Source organism: Panthera tigris, chromosome B3 (genome assembly GCF_018350195.1).
Source record: "Panthera tigris isolate Pti1 chromosome B3, P.tigris_Pti1_mat1.1, whole genome shotgun sequence".
Classification (NCBI taxonomy): domain Eukaryota; kingdom Metazoa; phylum Chordata; class Mammalia; order Carnivora; family Felidae; genus Panthera; species Panthera tigris.
Window position 1 is genome coordinate 6,756,254 of NC_056665.1, and position 18,648 is coordinate 6,774,901.

The 18,648-nt window shown below is 48.1% G+C and overlaps 1 protein-coding gene across 2 annotated transcripts in view; it reads right to left on the reverse strand.

Moving 5' to 3' along the window:
• ABHD2 (abhydrolase domain containing 2, acylglycerol lipase) overlaps nucleotides 1-12,703 on the reverse strand; it is a 105,542-nt gene extending 92,839 nt beyond the window's left edge. Inside the window, exon 1 of one of the 2 annotated variants that reach the window (XM_042988084.1) lies at nucleotides 12,572-12,701. The gene's annotated coding sequence lies outside the window, so the exon portion shown is untranslated. Of the gene's footprint in view, nucleotides 1-12,571 lie in introns of both variants that reach the window. The other variant, XM_042988085.1, reaches the window with a different exon arrangement.
• Nucleotides 12,704-18,648: the final 5,945 nt, after the last annotated feature.

The following is an 18,648-nucleotide window of genomic DNA, read 5'->3' on the forward strand; positions in this document are numbered from 1 at the left end:
GAGATCATGACCTGCGCTGAAGTCGGACGCTTCACTGAGCCACCCAGGCGCCCAGAATTATCTAAGTTTTATGAAAGTTTGCTTTTTCTTCTATAAAATGGGGGAGGGGAGGTTACACACAGGTTATTAAGGGAAAGCAGTTAATGAAATTATGTAGATAAAAGAAGCTTTATAATTATAAAATACCCACAGATATACTCAAGATAAGGTTTGTAAGATGCCTTGAGCTTTTTAGAGGAAAGCTGCCTTATTAAATATTTTAAGATTATAAAAATGTTAGTTTTAAAGCAATAGCTAGGGACTTTTAATACATGAAGAGCATGGAATTGGTCCCTCAGGCTTTCCTGAGCTTGGCGCTATCAGATCCTTCTACAGAAGACACTGAAATAGCTAAAAAAATAATAATTCAAAAGCTCTAAGATGGAAAGGGCAACCCTCTGGATTGATATTTTTGGGGTCTTGGCTAAATAGATTCTCTTTCAAAGCAAAGAGCCCGAAGTAGGTTCACGCCCTCACGTCTTCCCGTCTCCTCAGACATCGACACAAACATCTCACTGTTGTTCTAGGCCTCACCCGGTCTGGCCTCCTACTCGGGAAGCGAGCTTTCTCAGCCTTCTTTAAAGCACAAGGGCAAGTCCCAACTGCTGCCCTCGTCACCCAGCGGCCTCCTCCTTGGGTTTTTGTCTACACCTCGCCCGTATCAGCCACGCGTCTGCTCTGAGCCCACCCCGGTCTCCCTCCACCCAACGCCGTAAGATAGCACGCACCACGGGGCCTCAGCCGCCAGCTCACTTTATAGGGGTTCCTCCTCTCCTGAGCTTCCCCCGTGGGCACATGTCTCCCGAGAGATGAGGAACCAGCCATCAAGGAAGATTTTTTCATCAGAAATGAGGGAACTGCTTCTCCATAACGGGGAAAGAGAGTGAGTCCGTTTCTCAAAAATTGATTTACTGGTATAAGCTGGGAGCACCCTCACGGATACAGCAGTAGTTTGTACACCCCCCCCCCCCCACCACACACACACACCTCGTCCTCCACCAACCCCTGGAAAAAAAAAGTGTGTCAATACCACAGGGGGTGGGGAGGGTGTTATGCAAATCCACACCCCTACTTCTGACATTCCACGCTGTTCTCCATGGGTACCAAAGGCATTAGCTTCATTCTAAGCTCAGTGAGGACTATGAAAGTATATAGAATACGTGGCATCCATGAAGTAACTGGAAAACAGTGCGAATCCATGCGTATTTAAGTATGAAATCCTAAAGTGCCAGCTACAGATACTGGAGGAATTCAAACAAAGGAAGCAGAAGGAAGAAGGAGGTGGACCCCTAGCTAGGGGCCCCTGGGAAGAGACGGGACAGGAGGGGAAGGGAGGAGCAGGGGTGGGTACAGACACCAGGCTGGGCTCCCAGGCTGAACCAAGGCCCAAGAAGGCTGGACAGTCAGGAGGCGGGCAGACAGGGCAAGAGGGTGGGGTCTGGGAGCAGAGTGAGTGAGTCATTACGGAATGAAGCTTCAGGCCTTTACTCACAAGAAGATGGCGCCACACACATGTGGCCTTGGCCGTGCGTGCTGTGCGGGTACGTGAAGGTCTGAGTGCACGAGGCAGTGGGTGTGAGCATTTATTTGGCTCCGTGCAACCTGATCCACGGGATGTTGGACAAGCATTGTCATTCACCATTCGAACATCATGGCATGCCCTCGATGGCATCCAAATAGTTTTGTTGTTTTTTTTTTTTAAATATACTTCACACACGATGTTACCACCAAATAGTCTTGTACGACCTGCTGAACTACACAGGAATCTTCATTTAGGGGCCCATCCCCTTAAGGCCCTAAAAACCACACCATCTCCCGCCTTTCCATTTTGCAAACACCCTTCCATAACGAGAAAATCTGTAAGCCTCGTCGCTACATGAAAGTAACGATTCATGTGCCTTTCGTCTCCGTTGGGGATTCCACGCCCTTCTAATACCACCCTTGTGTGAATTCTACACAAGTTTAAATTTAATGGTGTCGAGCACGCAGCGGGGGCACTCTCTACACGTTTACTGACCGAGTCTGTGGGAAGGCCTGACACATCACCATCCGGGTCCCTTGAGCAGAACTGTCTGACAAGGAGATCGTGACACTAGGCTGAGAGGTACGGGTCTTTGTGAGTAACGGCCGCACTAGCGCGGAGCAAGAGAAAAAAAACTCGGTGTGCCCTGGGCTGGCAGCCGTTTTTGGATATTTTAAAGAACATCTCAGAGTTGAGGCAAATAATTATCCACCTAAATGAAAGTTTTCCACTTTCCATCACTCAGAGGAGCCATTGTCTGATGCCATATTTCTTTTACCTTTCCCCCCGTTTGTCTGAAACGTATCTTAGTAAGTTCAAGGAGCTCTAAATCAATCTACTTCAGAAACTGCTTACACATAAAGAGAAGTCAAAGCCCAAACCGGCTGTTCTGGGTAGCAGAAGGAAGCAAAGGCACCCAAAGAGGAGGCAGACAGAAAGCTGCCTACTGATTGTTGGGATTCAGATAAATCCTGAAATACCTCTAGAAGACTCACAATTTTGGGGCGCCTGGGCGGCTCAGCCGGTTAAGCATCCAGCTCTTGGTTTCGGCTCCGGTCATGATCTCACAGTTCGTGGGTTCAGCCCCACGGCGGGCTCTGTGCTGACAGTGTGGAGCCTGCTTGGGATCCTCCCTCTCTCTGTCCCTCCCCCGCTCGTGCTTGTGTTCTCTCTCTCTCTCTAAAAAGCAAATAAACTCAAAAAAAGAAGATGATCTATAGAAGACTTACAATTTCTGCTCATGTACTCCGAAACAGCCAGTACCACAAAATCGTCTATGGTATTTTCCAACTGGCGTGAACTCATGACATAATCCAGCAAATATAAATTTGAAAACGATTAATCCTAAATTAACCTGGATCGAAATGTTGGTGGAGTTACAACACAGGGATCTTTTTTGGCATCTAAGGGAAACGGAAAAATCCCTCCTCAAACATCTATGGCATCTGATACATGTCGGTGTAAATAGGTCAGAACAATTGTGGTTACAAAGACTTCTACTTCATCGAGATGCTTTCTGTGGGTGTGCACTGATGGGGTGGTGAGGCCACGCACAGCAGGGTGGGGAAATTCACAGGCTTTGGGGACAGATAGACCTGGCCTGAATGGCAACCGTACCATTTACTGACAATGTGACTTCGGGCAAGCTTCTTAACCTCTCTGCTCCTCGGCTTCCTGACCCATTAAGTGGGGCATAATAAGAGTGTCCTGCGATTACATTCAATAATTAAAAACTCAAACACAATGTGAACTTGGCAGTGGTGTCCTCACCAGAGGAGGGGCTTGGCTTCTGCAACAAGGCTAGAGAATCCCAGTCCAGAGCCAAACGTCCAGATCTACAAGCCTGGTTAGTCCAGCTCCCAGACTTGCCTGGGAGCGATCACGACCGGTCCAATCTAACCGTCTTCTACAGGTGACGAGTGGATCGTACGTGGACACACCTGTGTTCCCATCCCAGCCCATTAGTTTCTCTGTCAGCCACCCAGAGAAAATACTGTTTGTAAACCACAGGTTAGGGTGTGACGACCCTCACCTTGGGCCCCTGGGGTGTTCTCTGGCTGATGTTAACAAGTCACTGTATCTTGAAAACAAAGGAGGAGAACCAGATGATACTAAATATTCCTATGCGTGTAACTCTAATCAAATGCTTGTGATTGAAATACATCAGTTATTCCTCAAGCAAGTCACGAAATGCACTAAAGCTGACAGTGGAGACCAATTACATAACGTACTGTTTACAAGAGTGCGTCCGCAGACACTCCCACATTTGAGTTGGTATTCAAAATAGTTCTGTGAGTTATTATTAATGCAAGTGAGGAAACTGAGGCCCAGGGACCCTCCCGGTGCCAGGCTGTGGGTAAGGCTCTAGGAATACAAAGACGTGAGGCACCTACCCGTCTCAGAGGCTCTTTGTAGAGCTGGACAGACCCCGACTACTTTAGCCCCGTCGATAGGTGCTCTCTGAGCCTCTTCCATCCAAAGAGAGCCTTAAAAAAAAACCTGCATTCCTCTTAGAAGCTCTTTGGTGGCAAAGTCAAGATTTCTCTGGCAATTTCGCGGCAACACCCAGCTTTCTATGTAAAGTCAATAAAGAGACTGATGAGTGATATTAATGATAGACTAAGGGAAAGGGGTTGTGTTTTCCAAATTGGGGAGAATATCCTCAGTTGTAAGCTACTTGGCATTTCCCATCATCTTGCTATTTAGGAGGGCACATTTTTCAATGTCACGGACAAGAAAGAGTAAGCACTTTATTTACGTGATCAGAATAGAGAAGGGCATTGCAGCCAAGGCATTTGGAAGCTAGAAGCTAAAAGTCCATGGTGGGAGCCCAGTTCAGGCCACACAGCGAGCTAGCTGTGGAGGGGCTGGAGGCTCACCAGGCATTTATGGAAAGTGACCTCGGGGCCAAGCAAGGGCTGATGGTGGGGCTGATGGTGGGGCAGAAGGTCCGGCCCCCATGGAAGGGCCGGACGGCAGCGGCCCAGCAGAGAGAGAGCTCAATAAATGTTTGCTGAACAAATGAACAGCTCCAGTGCAATCACATACTCCTAGGCATGTTGGGTTTCCCTCAACTTTTAGAGGGAATAATGTCATAACTGCATACCTGAAAGTTAATAGGATACCAAACAATGCACGTGGACATTTGCTAAGACGCATCATTCCACGTTAACTGAACAAAGCGAGAGAGAGGACCCCAGGCACAATACGCTGCCAGTTATATAAAAAAGAATGGTCGGGGCGCCTGGGTGGCTCAGTCGGTTGAGCGTCCGACTTCGGCTCAGGTCATGATCTCACTGTTCGTGAGTTCAAGCCCCACGTCGGGCTGTGTGCTGACAAGCTCGGAGCCCGGAGCCTGTTGCAGATTCTGTGTCTCCCACTCTCTGCCCTTCCCTCGCTCATGCTCTCTCTCTTTCTCAAAAACGAATAAACATTAGGAAAAAAAATTAAAAATAAATAAATAAACTTAAAAAAAACAAACAAAAAAGAACCACAACGTGGCACTTTAGACACAAACAAATCAAGACCTCACAGGGTCAAAGAACAACTTCCAGGACTGGCTCATATCACTCTAAGATACTACAACTGCATTATCAACGCTGTGTAGTCCACACCACCTTAAAACACCAGGCACAAACCCACACCAAACGATGCTACGGGGAGGCCAGCCAGGCTACACGAACGGCCTGGTTTCCCAGCACTGTTTAAGGAACCTGGAAAAGTGGAACCTCCTTGACCAAAGTCCTCTTCTTCAGGCTCTCTCCAGGCCATGATTCCATTTCCACTAGCTCAAGCTTTTTAGCATTCTAAACCTGTTCTGTTTATCCCGGGACACCGACCTTCCCATATTTTTGGTATTAAAGTATCTTTTCTTTTTAAAACAAAAATTTTTTTTTTAACGTTTATTTATTTTTGAGACAGAGAGAGACAGAGCATGAACGGGGGAGGGGGAGAGAGAGAGAGGGAGACACAGAATCCGAAACAGGCTCCAGGCTCTGAGCCGTCAGCCCAGAGCCCGACGCGGGGCTCGAACTCACGGTCCGTGAGATCGTGACCTGAGCTGAAGTCGGACGCTCAACCGACTGAGCCACCCAGGCGCCCCTAAAATATCTTTTCTTAAAAGATGGCAACAATAGGGGTGCCTGCCTGGCTCAGTCTGCAGAGAGTGTGACTCTTGATCTCGGGGTTATGAGTTCAAGCCCCATATTGGGTGCAGAGCTTACTTAAAAATAAATAAATAAATAAACAAACAAGTAAATAAATGAAAAGATGGCAACATAGGAGATGACAGGGCTTTTTTGGTTTCTTACCTGAAAAGATTAACATGTGGCAATCCTATGTTGGACTTCCTGATTTTTCGTGCTCTGACAGGAGTAAGTGAATAGCACATAAATACATACGAGGGGTGAGTGTGCACAAATGGGGCGATTTTCAACGTTTCTCTCTCTGTTACCCCCAGGAGGCTGGAAAAAGCACAACTGATAAAGTCACTCCCTTGTATCACGTAACATGTATCTACGGTACGACTGACAGATAATGTGGACTCCCAGCGCTGAGCAAAGACCAGAAAGTAATGACTCCAGATTAGACTGGTTGACTAAGATCTTGGAGATTCAATTCGATTTCACGGTGACTCCAAATTAGACTCAGAGGGGGGTGCCTGGGTGGCTCAGTGAGTTAAGCGTCTGACTTTGGCTCAGGTCATGGTCTTGCAGTTCTTGAGTTTGAGCCCCACGTCAGGTTCTGTGCTGACAGCTCAGAGCGTGGAGCCTGCTTCAGATTCTGTCTGTCTGTCTGTCTCTCTCTCTGCCCCTCCCTGCTTGTACTGTCTCCATCTCTCTCTCTCTCAAAAATAAATAAACAAACAAACAAACAAACAAATAAAGTTTTAAATTAGACTCAGAGGTAAATAAAAGCAAGATGAAGATTAACATACATTTGAAGAGGGAAACAGAACAGGCAAGACCTGGGAGCCACAGAAGACCAGAAGACCGTGTTTAATTCAGTGCAGTTATATAGAACATAAGTGCAGCCCTAGAAAATTCAAATATGAAGAACCCCAAAACTCCCTTCTTAGCATCACCGCCGGAGAAAGCTTGGCCAGGCCGTGTCGGGTTCAGACCTTGGAAATGGTAAAGTGATTTAGAGAATTTGGGAAACACTGTTAAGGAGAACAACAAAAATGATATTCCCAAATGTTGCTTTAGGAAAGATGCTTGACGGAGGCACAGGTGGGAGAGCTGGTTTTTCCTGGGGTGAGAGACAAGGGGTGGGGCACTCAGCAAAGCTACCCAAACAGGAAGTCCGGTAGTGAGGTGCACAGTTCCTTCCTGATGCTCAGGGGCAAGGACAAACAGAGCCCGTGCCACGGTGCAGGAGACAGGGCTAGGCGTGACAGAGGTGCTGACATGTGTATCACGAAGGTCCAGGAGTCTTCTCTGGAGACCAGAGAAAACACAGCAAGCTTCCCCTGGCAATTCCAGCACATTGTGCCCTGAGGGCAAGGTGAAGGGCCAAGGGTCACTGTTCCTCATCCTCCAATGCTCCCACTCTCCCTTCATAGGATGACCTTTAGGAGAAGCCCTCCACCTCACCTGGCTTCTTCTCAGGCTTAGAGCTACAAGATGCAGAGAAGAACCAGAGCTGCCCCTAAATATCCAGAAAATGTGTTAGGATCTCCATGCAAAGCTGCTGCCTAAATAAGATGGTCCTTAGCATCCTTCGCAACAGAAAGCAGACAGCTGAAATAGACCACCTCCATAAAAAAAATGCCCCCGAGGGGCGCACGCCTGGGTAGCTCGGTTGGTTAAACTAAGTGATCGACTCCTGATTTTGGCTCGGGTCAGGATCTCGCGGTCAGTCGTGAGTTCGAGCCCTGCGTTGGGCTCTGTGCTGAGCATGGGGCCTGCTTCGGGTTCTCGCTCTCTGTCTCTCTCTCAAAACAAATAAACATTAAAAAAAAAAAAAAAAGCAAGGTTCCAAATAGCATGTATAGTATGCTACCGTTTGTGTGCAAGGGAAGGGGATACCCATGATGAATTCGCTGCTAGACGTATAAAATATCCTGGCTGTGCAGGGAACACCTCTGGGGATGAAGAAATCAGTAACGCTGGTGGAAAACATTAGGTGGCAGGGGTCAGGGGTGGACCGAGAGGAGTCTACGGTCTCTTCTTTGGTGCCCTTCAAAACGTTTTCTTTCATCCTGCGTTACCGATTTTTTGAATTTGAATTAAAAACGTTAAAAATGGGGGCGCCTGGGTGGCTCAGTCGGTTAAGCGGCCGACTTCGGCTCAGGTCATGATCTCGCGGTCTGTGAGTTCGAGCCCCGCGTCAGGCTCAGTGCTGACAGCTCAGAGCCTGGAGCCTGTTTCAGATTCTGTGTCTCCCTCTCTCTGACCCTTCCCCGTTCATGCGCTGTCTCTGTCTCAAAAATAAATAAACGTTAAAAAAAAAAAAAAAACGTTAAAAATGTTCTCAACGTAAAATAATAACAAAACCGTCTGTATGCAGCAAACTGAACACACGTGTTCATCCGGACAGCTGTTTTCCTGGCACACACCACATGCTCCGTTTGTTGAACTGAATGAACCCCTTCTTAAAGACGACAAGAGAAAATCAGAAACAAGGCAAACCCACGGGTATCAACGTTCCAGTTCTCTAGTAAGCTCTTTACCTGTCTGCTACTCCACTGTGACAAAAGATCAGAAAATGGGGCCCTTGTGTAACAAGCCTTGCAAGCAGCGGGATCCCAGGCACAAGCTTCACAGATAACGACGGGTCTGATCATCTGTCCGCACCAGCCATTTCATAAAAAGAAATCACTTAATCCAAAAAACATGATGCCCTGGAAGCAAGACAACACAAATAAATATGCAGATATGGAAAATGATCCTGGAGGGAGATGACGTCAGCGTGCACAATGACATCGACACAAAAATAGCAGCACAGGGGTTAAAAATGTCCACGGGCGGCCAAAAAGGTTGGGACATGAAAAGCTCCTACAACATTCTCATGCCAGACCACATCAAGAGGCAGCCTGAACTTCCAGCGCTCTGTTCCTGGGGATAGTCTGGCCCAAAATGGGACCAGAAGGCTGAAACACCGCATGCCCCGGTCATCTACGCGCTCAAATTGGTCAAGGGGTACTCAAAACCCACACTGCAATAAAAACCAGAATAATGTTAGCAGTAGATCACAGCAGAAATTCTGCCACATGAAATTCTATTATTTTGGCAGTCTCCCTGCTGGGGTTTTTAATAAAGAACCAGGTTTTAGGCAAAAGGGAAGCCAGACTCCACTTCGGTCTTCCACAGGGACCAAAGAAATTACCTCATGTTCTGGGCACAGGGGAACCACCATATTCATTGTGGGCTCTTTCAGAGATGACCAGGAGGAAGGTGTAAGTGGAGGAATTAAGGAGTAACTGCCAACGAGAAGCCTTAGGCAGGAAAAGAAAGGTGGGGGAAAAGGGGCCCATATTAACACACAAAGGAACGAAAACAATTATTCTAAGATGGCTGAGCTCTAGAACGTCCAAAACAAAAAACCCAAACTCAGAATCAACTCTTTTTTTTTTTTTTTTAATTTTTTTTTTCAACGTTTTTTATTTATTTTTGGGACAGAGAGAGACAGAGCATGAACGGGGGAGGGGCAGAGAGAGAGGGAGACACAGAATCGGAAACAGGCTCCAGGCTCCGAGCCATCAGCCCAGAGCCTGACGCGGGGCTCGAACTCACGGACCGCGAGATCGTGACCTGGCTGAAGTCGGACGCTTAACCGACTGCGCCATCCAGGCGCCCCCAGAATCAACTCTTAAGAAGGTGTCAATCAGTGAATATGATAATCTTTGGTTCATTCTAGAAAACTCATAAACACACAGAAGGTAAAACCAAAAGTGACCAGATTCCTGCCAGAGATAAAGGTGACTGGTTATCTTCCAATTAGAAAGGAACTGGCTGTGGCGCCTGGGTGGCTCAGTCAGTTAAGTGGCAGCCCCTTGGCTTCTGCTCAGATCTTGATCTCATCGGTTTGTGAGATTGAGCCCCGCGTCGGGCTCTGCGTGGACAGAAGGGAGCCTGCTTTCCATCCTCTCTCTCTGCGCCCCCCCTGCTTGCTCTCTGTCTCTCTCTCTCAAAATAAATAAATAAACTTAAAAAATAAAAAAAAGGGATAGGACACCTGGGTGGCTCAGTCTGTTAAACGTCCGACTTCGACTCAGGTCATGACCTCGCGGTGCGTGGGTTCGAGCCCCGCGTCAGGCTCTGTGCTGACAGCTCAGCACCTGGATCCTGCTTTGGATTCTGTGTCTCCCTCTCTCTCTGATCCTCCCCCTGCTTGCTCTCTGTCTCTCTGTTTCACCCTCAAAACTAAATAAAGAATAAAATTTTTTTTTCTTAAGTAAAAATAAAAAAAGGGAACTGGCTGGCAAAGTGAGATAAGATATATTTATCAGAACCATGAAAGCAATAATGGAAAGGGAAGGGAAGGAAAGAGAACTGTCCCAACTAAAACGAGAGGAAAAGTCACTCCACGGCACTTTCTCGTTTATTTCAAGCTCAAGAAAAGAACTGGGAAAACATGGGAAAACCAGCGAAGAAGCTACATTCCCAGCAGAAATCAGTCACACGCTTGTGCTTCTGCCGAGGAAGACAGGCGCTGCGGGTGCTCCCCCTGCTCCAATGACTAAGTAACTTGCTTAAATGCATTTGACACACGATCCTTGAACTTCCAAAAAGCACTTAATACAGTGGCTCATGAAATCTTCATCTAAAAATGTTCATCCATTTATAATCAAGCTGCATCACACTGACAAATGGGCAGGAGGGCCGCACAGAGGGAACAGATATTTGGAAGGATGCCGTCAAGACTGGTATTATCAGGGACTTTGTTGATCACTCGGAAGGATTTCTTCCTCCCTTTTTTAAAGAGAATAAAAGAGATCTGTGGTCTAAATGCAGTGTAATTACAAAGGGAGGACTAACAGAGGAAATGAATTACATGATTCAATAAAAGAAAAAAAAATTTTTAAATGCAGTGTGACTTAGAAACCCCCACAGATGTCTCTGTTACAATGAAATCTGGAATATGTTTGATGACTTGGGGGCAGGGGGGACAGGGAAAAAAATTAGCTCCTGATAGAAAATATTAGATGGTAGATATGGGGGGGGGTGGAAAAGGCAACTGAACATCAAATTTAGCAAATCAAGAGTGGTTACTATGTGCCAGGCACTGTTCTAAATGCTTCAGATATAGTAACTCATGTAAACCTCAAAACAACCTTCTAATCTAAGTACCATTATTATTCCTGTTTTATAGGTGAGCAAACAGAGGCACAGAGAGGTTAATTAACTGGTCAAAGGTTACAGATTGTAAGACGCAGGGCTAGGATTCCAATCCAAAATCTGTGCTCCTAACCCTTCTGGCTTCCCCTAGAATTTAAACACCGAGAGGGTCAGAGAAATACGAGTCACGCATTGGCTAAATCCAGGGTTAGGAGATCACCCCTTAGTCACGGCTCCGTGACGACCAGTCAGCCCTGTGACCTCTGCGGGCCTTAGTTTCCTCACCTGTGCATTGAAAAGCTAGATTAGGCGAGCTCTAACCAAAGGTTCGGCAGCTCTAAGCTGCCTCAAATCTATGCCGACGGTCTACGGTATATGGCCTGGTCTGCTTTCTGACCAGGATACTCAAAGATTATTTCATCCTAAAACAGGCAGCAAGTTGTATTAAGGTTCTTTCTCTGCCTCCTGACCTTCAGAAGATTATTATGTCCCCTCCACTCAGGCAAATGACAGAGAGTAATGAAAGGGGTACTGTACGCTTTCTCTTCTGGACTCGACTTAATGCGGTTGTAATGAAATGGCCCTCGAAAAGCTCTCCCTGCAGACCACGGGAACTGTGCTAAACCTACCCATCCCGGGCCCCTCTCAGGAGCCAGTTCTTGGAATCTACCCTCCCATCTGGCTACCGAAATGCAGGTGAAATTGACACACTGGAGGTGGAGCAACCAAAAGAGAGGAATTGGGGAGATGAAGACATGGAGGGCAAGGGAATCCCAATTACAGAGTTTCGCGGTGGCTAAATAAACCTTATCTTCTTGCCATACTCCATTCTCTTTGCTGACACCCACTCTTCAGAGTCGAGACCACAAAATTCATTATGGTGAACTCAACACCCACTTCCAAAATAACAGACCCCCAGAAATATCCTTCTCAAGCTGGGCCTTAAAGGTCACCCAGAGTGCATCTGTGAGTGAAGGAGGACCTTCCAGGTGGGTCATGCAGTCCCTCCTTTGAGAGTCCTTTCTAAGCATCCCTGACAGGTGGCTGTCATCTGGCCTCTGCCTGGACACTTCCAAGGTCGACGCACTGGCTGCCTTGCCGGACAGGCAGCCGCCTGCGCTGCTGGACAGCTCTCTGTAGGGAAAGCCCACGAAGCGCCTAGAACAGTGCCTGGCGTGGGGCCAAGCTCAGTAAGTGCGCCTCCAACTGGGTCAAAAGCTGCCTCCTTACAACTTGAACCCACCGATCCATGGTGCACCGCTGGAGCCCTGCAACGCAGAGGCCCCTCGGATATCCGGGGCTGTAAACAGGCCCCTCGGCCCTCTCCTTCCAGGTGCGGATCCCAGACCTCCATCACCAGGCCTGGGTCGGCAGACCCCCTCCCCAAACCCCAGAGGTCCCAAGAGTGAGCACCAATGGAGAGACAGCCGGCAGGGAGGCCGCAGTCAGGGATGCCCCAACCTCGGTACCCGGGGCAGGAGGGGACAAAGAAGAGCTTTCAGAAAGGCGTATCCCACGCGCCGCGGTCCAGGCTGCCTCCCTCCCAGCCACTGGGCGAGCCGGCCCTCGGGATCCCCGCGGCGCCAGGTGACAGGCCCCGGAGGATCCGAGGCGCAGGCAGCGGCGCGATGGGCCGAGCCACGACGGGGACCTCGGGGCTCAGGGATCTGGCCCGACGGATCGTGGGAGCGATCCCGGCTTAGCGGAGCTCGCCGGGCCGTGGCTTTACCTGCGCGTGGTTGACTACCGCGTCCTGGTTTGCCCCTAGCCGGGTTCCCGAGGCTCCGCGGCTTGCCGGCGGCGCTCATGGAAATGCAGCCGGAACCCCTGGCCAGCGCAGCTCCCGCCGCTACCGGCCCCGCCCAAGCAACTGCCGCCACGCCCCTGACGACCGCTTCTGCCACGCCCCTGACTCGGAACCCGCCCGCTCATTGGGCGGCCAAGCCGCTGCTCTACGAGCCCCGCGCGCTCATTGCACCCGGCGGGAAATCCATTGGTCAGCGGAGCTGCTTCTCAGGGTGGAGGCGGGACCCTCGGCGAGAAACTCCTCCACAGTTGGTTACCTTTGACGTCTTTAAGCCTGTGGGCTGAGACGCTATTGGATGAGACCAGTGCGGAGGGAGTGGGGAAAGAGGGTGGTGGGCTAAAAGATGCGTCGTGTTTTGCTGTTGATGGGGGCGGGGTGCAGAAAGGGAGGCAATTGTGACCGCGAGCTTGTTTGGGGGGCCGGGTAAGGTCAGGTGTCTTGTGAATTGAGCGGAGGGAGGCCAACTGGTGGTTAGCTCAGCTGCAGAATCTGGTGGCTCCAGGCCTACCGACTAACTCACCTGTAGCCCAGAACACAGCCCAAGACACCGGTCATAACCGGGAGAGGAAGGAGGTTGGTGAATCACCGAGCCGCAAAGAGAAGAAAGGATGTGGAGGCATCAGCCTCTGGCCCCTTGCAGCTGGTTAGGGTGATGGGGACGTGCTGGGCAGTGTGGACCTGTTACTGCCCCACTGCCCTTTCAGCACTTAAGATGACAGCCCAGTGGGAGGCAGCCTGCAAGAATGCAGCCTTTAGAGTCAGACCTGCTGTTGATTAGTACTGGTTGCATGGCCTTGAGCAAGTCACTTAACCTTTCCATATGCACCCTGATTTCTTCCTTTCGCAACTGGGAGTAACAGTGATAATTGACGAGGAGATTAAATAAATCTGGTAAACACTAAGTGCCTGGCACTCAGCAGGCATTTAATCAAAACTGGTTCTCCACCTACTCACCTCCATGGGTCCATGGCACTAGGCCCAGTTCTAAAATTCTATGAGCCTGAAACTGCTTTTGCAATGGCATGTGCTTCGCCAAGAATAGAACATTTGACTGACTTGAAATGCAACTCCTTTAAGGGCTGGACAGGGTCACCCTACCAGGGCACGGCAGGGCTGGAAGAGAGAGAGGAGAGGAGGAGATGGAAGGAGCATTTAGTGAGAGAAGGGAAGCAGCATTTGTAGCAACGTTAAGTCTTTTCCAGCACATTTCAGGCTTATGACAAGGGAGAATGGAGCTTCCCCCATCCTGTTCACCCAACTGTCCAAGGGCTCAAGTTTCATGGAGCGTGACCAAATAACCCTTTGAAGGCTGATCAGCCCTGGACCAGAAACCACCACGTAAGATCTTTCAGGGATTCCTGAAGCCCAGTCCCCATCCTGAAGGCATGGAAGTCCGAGAGCCTCTCGCCTGAATTTAGCCCCAGACCCCTTGGGACCCAAGGTGTTCCAGGGTGAAAGAGGAGAAAGAATCCTTTGCCATTGCTGGATTTTTCATTCAGTTGTCACGTTACCTAAAAAAATGTTGCACCTCAGTAGTTATTTATTCCTCTCTATTCTCTTACATCTTGGAAACGAAAAAGCCAGGCTTCAGAAGCAACGAATTTTAGTGAGGGACCTCCATAGTTCTGGCTCCTGTTAAAATAGCTTGGGCCGCCAGAAAAGAGCTTTCGATCTGCTGCCAGTTGTGTGTGCCTGTGTGTGTGTGTGTGTGCGCACACATGTGCACACGCATGCACCCACAGTTGGTTCTGCCCCACGGTTTTCATGTCTTTAAACAGGACTGCTTGGTGGCCATACATATGTCTGTACATGTGCTGGGGAAACTGGCCCGGCCCGCTTCAGGTTAGCTCCTGCCGTGTTTGCTGAAGGAGACTGAGCTGTTTTGTTAGACCCTGTAAGACATTAAAGTGGCTCCTGAGGTCTGGGAAGATTTCTCCAGCTTGATTCAGAGCCACAGAAAGCAGCTGTTAGAAGTAGATGACTCTACTGGATGGATTTTTCCCCCCTTGTCAGGAATACAAGTTTAGCCAAGAGTTCCAGAAGGGGACAGTCATCCGGTTCAGGAATTCTAAAACAATTGCATCACAAAGGCTTAAAAAGACTTTCGGAATGAGCCCAGAGGAGGAAGAAGGAAAGGATTCCGCGCATCTCTGGCTGGCTTCAAGAATCATCCACTGCCTTCTGCAACACATAGAACTTGTGTTCTTCTTACTTGTTGCTCGTTTCTGTGTCCTCCTCTCTACTTTGGCTCTTGCTGTGTTCTGTTGAATCACATTATTTCCTTCTATAAAGCATTTCTGTGGGAGGCCATTTAGGAGACAGAATGGACTCATTTTTGCCTCCTGGGTTAGTAGTCTGTGGGGACTGAGGATTTGGTGAGGGTTGGCCTGGGATAACCAGTTTGTAGAACATGGCTACGAAATGCATTTCTGGGGGCGCCTGGGTGGCTCAGTCGGTTGAGCATCGACTCTTGATTTTGGCTCAGGTCATGACTTCACGGTTCTCAGGATTGAGCCCTACATCAGGCTCTGCGCTGACAACACAGAGCTTGCTCGGGATCCCCTCTCTCTCCTTCTCTCTCTGTCCCTCCGCATGCTTTCTCTCTCTCAAAATAAATAAAAAATACGTATGACGTACATTTCTGAAAGCATGAGAGTGCCTTGTTATGAAGACAACCAGGGAGAATATGTACACTCACTCTTGTTCTGGAAAAGCTCCGAGACTCTACTAAAGTCGACCGGGCTCTAAAGTCACCTGGGGATGCCTCTGCAGGATTTCCTAACCCTTTGAAAATCTGGGAGGCCCTCCAGGAGATGGCAAGCAGCAGTGGTCAAAGCAGATAGTGTTCTCTGTTTATTCTCTTCTTGCAAAATCAGCAGTTCACCTGGTTGGTCAGTTTCATTGTTTATCTTCAGGGAATGGTTGAGAGCAACTGGCCTTGGAGCCTCTGCTACTTGGCCTTGAATCCTGGCTCTGCCCTTCCTTGCCTGGTGTCCTTGGGCAAGTACCACACCTCTGTATCCCACTTTCTTCTGTAAAATTCGGGTGACATTAATGGTGCTTCCCCAATGGAGCAAATAATAGATGTTAAGTGCATCAAACAGTACCTGGCATATACTTAGCCCTTAATAAATGTTTGCCATGGTTATGACAGGAGACCACTTAAGAACCTTTCTCGGGGCACCTGGGTGGCTCAGTCGGCTAAGCGTCTCTTGATTTCCGTTCAGGTTAGGATATCATGGTCTTTTTATTTTTTTTAATGTTCATTCATTTTGAGAGAGAGACAGAGACAGTGCAAGCAGGGGAGGGGCATAGAGAGAGGGAAAGAGAGAGAATCCCAAGCAGGCTCCATGTTGTCCCAATGTGAGGCTTGAACTCAAACCATGAGATCATGACCTGAGCCAAAATCAAGAGTCAGACACTTAACCGATTGAGCCACCCAGGTGCCCCAGGATCTCATGGTCTTGAGATCAAGCCCCACATCGGGCTCTGCAAAGGACATGGAGCCTGCTTAAGACTCTCGCTCCCTCTCCCTTTGCCCCTCCCCCACTTTGGCTCACATGCTCTTGCTCTCGCTCTTTCTCTCTCTCTCTTAAAAAAAAAAGGAAACTTTCTCTAAGGTGATCATTTAAAAAAATTTTTTTATGTTTTTATTTTATTTTTGAGAGAAAGCCAGAGTGCAAGCAGGGGAAGGGGCAGAGAGAGAGGGAGACAGAATCTGAAGCAGGCTCCAGGCTCTGAGCTGTCAGCGCAGAGCCTGACGTGGGGTTTGAACTCACGGACTGCGAGATCATGACCTGAGCCAAAGTCAGACATTCATTCAACTGACTGAGCCACCCAGGCACCCCTATACTTTACCTTAATATAGCTTTAGATTCACAGCAAAATTGGGCAGAAAGTACAGAAAGTTCCCATTTATGCATCCCCACCCCAGAACGGGCAGGATTTTTTTTTTTTTTTTACTAGCAATATCTACCAGCTGGTGAAATTTTTCTGTTGGAATACCCTTACCAAAAGAGGGTTCCAAGGACAGAGTCAAGGTTTTTGAGGATAGACCTCATCACCATAATAAATGAGAAGGAAACAGGAAAGGATGTGGCTGAGAAAACCATACTAAAAACTGCAGTCTGGATGTTGATGAAATTTCTCAGAAGGCCTAAGAGTGTCGACTCTAATGAGTCAAAAATTGCTACTTTCTTTTCACACCCAGTGCTGCCTATGTAAAGTCTAGACAGGGAGCTCAGAGTTCTCCATGGCCAGACTTCCTGGCTAGATTCTTATTGATAATGGTGATGATGTTTGCTCAGAAGTCCCCGTATGCAATAGTTGTAGGAGAACAAACTATGAGGAAATTCAAGAGTTTGGCTTGTTTTGTTATTGAAAAGCTTCCTACTGGCCGTTTGAAGCAGTGATGAGTCATAACCTTATGTTTGGGGCTGCTTCCTTAAACCTACATGTGAAGTTGTCTATAAAAAATGCATAGGGTGGTTTTATGCCCAGGATAGTCTTGGTTTATGCCTATTGCCCTGGAAATTTTTTAACAATGCCCCCCTTTAGTCTCAAATGGACTCAGTTTGGGTGATAAATTATATGGTGATATTTACACTTACATACACAGGACCAAGCACTGAAAATGCTCAGGAAACACTGCCCCCCACCCCCCATCCCCCCACACACAGGCGAAAAGGGAATGTTTCAGCCTTATAATCAGATACAGAGTATCGACAGGTGGCTGGCTAAAGATGTCTTCTTAGTCACCATGCATTCGTCTTCTTGACGTCATCCTTAATTACAGTAATAAAAATTGAACTCCTCATGCTATCAACTCAAAAGGAGTCAATAAAACCTGTGCATTAAATAAGTGCATCACATATCCTTTCCTGCATAATTTCATGTGATTGAGCTCTTTTAAAGCTGTTTAGGGGCACCTGGGTGGCTCAGTCAGTTAAGCGTCCAACTATGGCCAACAGTTCGTGAGTTCGAGCCCTGTGTCAGGCTCAGTGCTGACAGCTGGGAGCCTGGAGCCTGCTTCGGATTCTGTGTCTCCCTCTCTCTCTGCCCCTCCCCCGCTCATGCTCACACTCTGTCTCTGTCAAAAATAAATAAACTTAAAAAAAAATTTTTTTAAGCTGTTTACATCCTACCAGAGATCCCTATTTTGTTTTTCCATATATTAGAATTCATTAACAAGATAGTAAATATTTTTACTGCGTGGGACGTATAGTACTAACAAGATAGAACCATAAACCAAAGTCCCGTCTCGATACAGGACAAATACTGTAAGAGACACTAAAAAAAGCTGAGCAGTAAGCAATACAGTGTAATCAACATTGCGAACAATTGTTCAGAGGAGGCAACAATTTCTTCTGGTTTAGAATCTTAGAGATTTGAACTGGGCCTTGAAGGTCCACGGGGCTGAAGTTGGGGTGGGAGGTGGGTGGCATTCCCAGCAGGTGAGGACATCAGGAACACAGAGGCCCCTAAGTAGAAGAAAACAAGTTGTTTTGTCTGGAGCAGAGTCCAAGTGGAGAACCAGCAGGCGAGAAGATGAAAAGGCGGACAGGGCCAGTGATAGGCAAAGTTCATATGCCTTCGTCCGAGGTCATCTCAGCTGCCAAGTATTTGGACATCCTAGCACGGTACACGGCATGCTCCAGGCATCTACATATCGCCTTAATAATTTTGAACCTCTCTCTTTAGTACCTGCTTATTATTAATAGTTTCATGAAGCTCACTCACTTTTTAAATCAAATACCTTCTTCGGCCTCGTACCGAATCTCAACTAGGGGGCAAGTTCGCCCCCCAGCTAGAGATGTTTTTTGGTTGTCCCAACTAAAGAGACTACTGCTAGCGTTTAGTGGCTGGAGGCCGGGGATGCTGCTGAACAGGACAGCCCCCACCACAAAGACTTATCTGGCCCAAAATGTCAGTAGTGCTCAGGTTGAGAAGCGCCGATTACAGGCTCGATGTGCTCGTTCTATTTTATTCTACTTTACATT